We start from the raw sequence: 3,276 nt of genomic DNA on the forward strand, positions 1-3,276 counted from the left end.
GAGGTTTTCGCTAAAAGGTGCGAGCGCCAAGCATGAAGAAGGTTTTTACGAGAAGTGGAATGTGGAGGGTATCAAAGAAGCGGGGTAAAAAAAGGGGCGGAAAGGGGGAAAAAACCCCGATGAAAACTGTCCTCACATGTACCGTACATTAGTGCCGTCCAGAACGACGTAATCAGAGCTTATAAGGACTAGAGACCAGGGAAGTAAAACCTTTCCAAAAAGGAACGTGACGCATTGAAGGCGCTTAGCAGACGGAAAGATGTGGTCATCAAACCGGCAGATAAAAGAGGCGGCATATTGGTCATGGACAATGACAAATATATTGCCGCGAAACTTCAAAACTGTATTTGTTGTTGTTTAACAGCCGCCGGCATTCAGACTTATCACTCTGATTCTGGACCGCGTATCAGTTCCGTAATCTTTGTTTGTTTGCGATATTTATCATCGTTCACGTTAAGCAATGGCCTCCTAGTGAAGAACTTCGCAGCCAACAATACCGCGCAGCTTCTTGTAGTGCCTAAAAAGCTCCGGCAGGAAATTCTGCAGGCGTTGCACGATGAGCCCACAGCAGGCCACCTCGGATTTGCGCGCACGTTGCATCGAATCCAGGAGAAGTACTACTGGTCGCGACTGCCTGCCGAAGTTGCCCACTACGTGAAGACGTGTCGTGAGTGCCAACGACGCAAGACGCCGCCGATCAGACCAGCAGGACTACTAAACCCGATTCCGCCCCCAGTCATGCCCTTTCAACAAGTTGGGATGGATCTCCTTTGCCCCTCTCCATCTTCGTCTATGGGTAACAAGTTTATCATCGTGGCCACTGACTACCTTACCCGTTACGCCGAAGAATAAGCACTACCCAATGGTACCGCGGCAGAAGTCGCCAAATTTTTTGTCGAACAAATTCTCTTGCGACATGGCGCCCCAGAAGTCCTCATCACGGACAGGGGAACGGCGTTTACGGCAGAGTTGACTCAAGCCATCCTGGAATACAGTCATACAAGCCATCGACGAACAACTGCGTACCATCCCCAGACCAATGGCCTTACGGAGCGCCTGCATAAAACAATCGCGGACATGATCGCCATGTACATCGACGCTGAACACAAGACCTGGGACGCCATCTTGCCGTACATGATCTTCGCGTATAACACGGCAGTCCTGGAGACGACCAGAGCGACCCCGCTTAAGCATGTGTACGGCAGGGAGCCCACGACGAAGCTCGACGCAATGCTGACGCACGTAACTAACGAGGACAACCTTGACGTCGCTGCCTACCTGCAGCATTGCAGAGGAAGCCCGACGACTCGCACGTCTGCGTATTAAAGACCAACAGCGCACCGACAGCCGACGATACAACTTACGACGACGAAAAAGTACAACCCACGAGACCAAGTGTGGATTTGAACACCAATTCGCCGTCGCGGACTAAGTGAAAAGTTGTTGCGTCGAGACTTTGGGCCGTACAAAATCATTCGCCGCGCCGTACCACTGGACTATGAAGTCATTCCCGACGGAACGTCAGCATTACAACGGCGACGCGCATGCCCAGAAATTAGTACATGTTGTACGAATGAAGCCATATTACACGCGTTAAAGAATCTGTGGTGTTTAAACTTTGCAGGGTTTATGTTTAAGTTGCTTTGTTTTGGAACATCGAGGCGATGTTTTTTTAAGGGGGGGGGGTAATGCCGCGAAACCATAGAGAAAGAGATTGGTAAAGAGCGGACACTCCCACAGGGCCACGCGGCCCATTTGACTGTAGTGCACCAAGCGGCCGGCGGCAACTACTTCCGGTCTTGCTGAAAGGCGCGTTATTTGAATACTAGCATGCGCTGCGTCCTTCCCTGCCCTTTTGGCGCATTATTTTGGTTTTACACGGTCTGCTAGTGTTTCTATTTATGTTCAGCATGCATAACAACATGAAAAATAGATTCCCAGTTCACTAAATTGGCCATCAACGCAGCTGCGCCACAGCCTTTGCAAAACAGTATTGCAGAAAAGACGTCAAGTGCTTTGTGAAATGAACATTTATTATGCTGCATATAAAACATACAAGAGACGCAACACATGTAGGCGGATGCATTGACAAAACTTTGCACACATAAGGCGATGTGCAAAATACAGAAAAATAAAAATACACAAGGCGAGAAACAGCACTTCGGTAGCGACAAAAAATAGCATAACGTTTATTTCCAAAATATGGCAAATGATATGTAACAAAACAGGCATTATACATAAACTACACAGTCTCAGTCCCGGCTACCTTAGAAAGGGTAACTTGTATTGTTCAGCCGGCTACCTTAGAAAGGGTAACTTGTATTGTTCAGGGCGGAGAGAAGTACTGACACTTGGGGGAAATGCCACTCCGTTCACTCGTCGCATCTGCCGCGCTTCGGCTGCAGTCCGTGGGTCCATTCAGTGCTGTTGGAAAAGGAATGAACATGATGCAGAAGGTTGCAATGAAATATAAGGCCACTGCACCATGCACAAAATTGCATGTGGGTGCGTACTGAAGACTTGGTGAGCAGCAGTTATGGTCCAGAACAGAAAAGCTGTGATTCGTAAAATTGATACAAAAGCTACTGTTGCAACGTAGAGGTCAGGAAATGCAGGCTAACCGAACCTATCTGAAAATGCATTTCTACAGTGAGTGAAATAACAGCCACTAAATTAACAACATTCCTCAAGAGCACTGAACAGCTAGAGCAATGAAGCTTGCTGCATTATAAAACATTTCTCACTTTAACGTTGTCACGTTACATGCAACGCGACACCACGCAAAACTAGTTGTTCGCAAAACCGCGGCCGGCGGGCACGCCATGTTGGCTTTTCTTCATACGCGACTTTGTGAAGCGCAGAACACCGTGCTGAGCTAAACTGCCCGAAATGTCTCGCAGTTTCACAAGAATGAAACATTTCACACCTTGCGGTTGCCCTGTTAAACGCGACGCCAGGCAAAACTAGCCGTTCGCAAAATCGCCATGTCACGTCACCGCGGCGGTCAGCACGCCTTGTCATGCCTGTTAGCTTGCCCTTCACTTGCGACTTTGTGAAGCGCAGTCGCCGCCGTACTGAGCTAAACTGCCTGAAATACTGCACAGTTTGACAACAAAGTCCCGGCCGGCATGGCCAGTGTAAACTGCTTGAAATGCAGCGTAGTTAAGCAAAAAACGTTGCTCACCTTGCCATCGTTCCAAACCGCTGTCGTTCCGCGCAGCAGCCCACAAGAGGTCTGTGCCGCACAAGCGCGGCGAGGCACGAGCACACAACCGC

The 3,276-nt window shown here is 49.1% G+C and overlaps 1 long non-coding RNA gene across 1 annotated transcript; it reads right to left on the minus strand.

Moving 5' to 3' along the window:
• Positions 1-1,718: 1,718 nt before the first annotated feature.
• LOC146170595 (uncharacterized) lies at positions 1,719-3,275 on the minus strand. Its single transcript, XR_014703176.1, has 3 exons — positions 3,185-3,275; positions 2,303-2,424; positions 1,719-2,266 (listed from the first exon to the last, which is right to left on the minus strand). It is a non-coding gene; the product is annotated as an uncharacterized LOC146170595 (long non-coding RNA).
• Between the last annotated feature and the right edge of the window lies 1 nt (position 3,276).

Source organism: Amblyomma maculatum, unplaced genomic scaffold (assembly GCF_055883805.1).
Source record: "Amblyomma maculatum isolate TAMU_Amacu unplaced genomic scaffold, ASM5588380v1 scaffold_150, whole genome shotgun sequence".
In the NCBI taxonomy this organism is placed as follows: Eukaryota; Metazoa; Arthropoda; class Arachnida; order Ixodida; family Ixodidae; genus Amblyomma; species Amblyomma maculatum.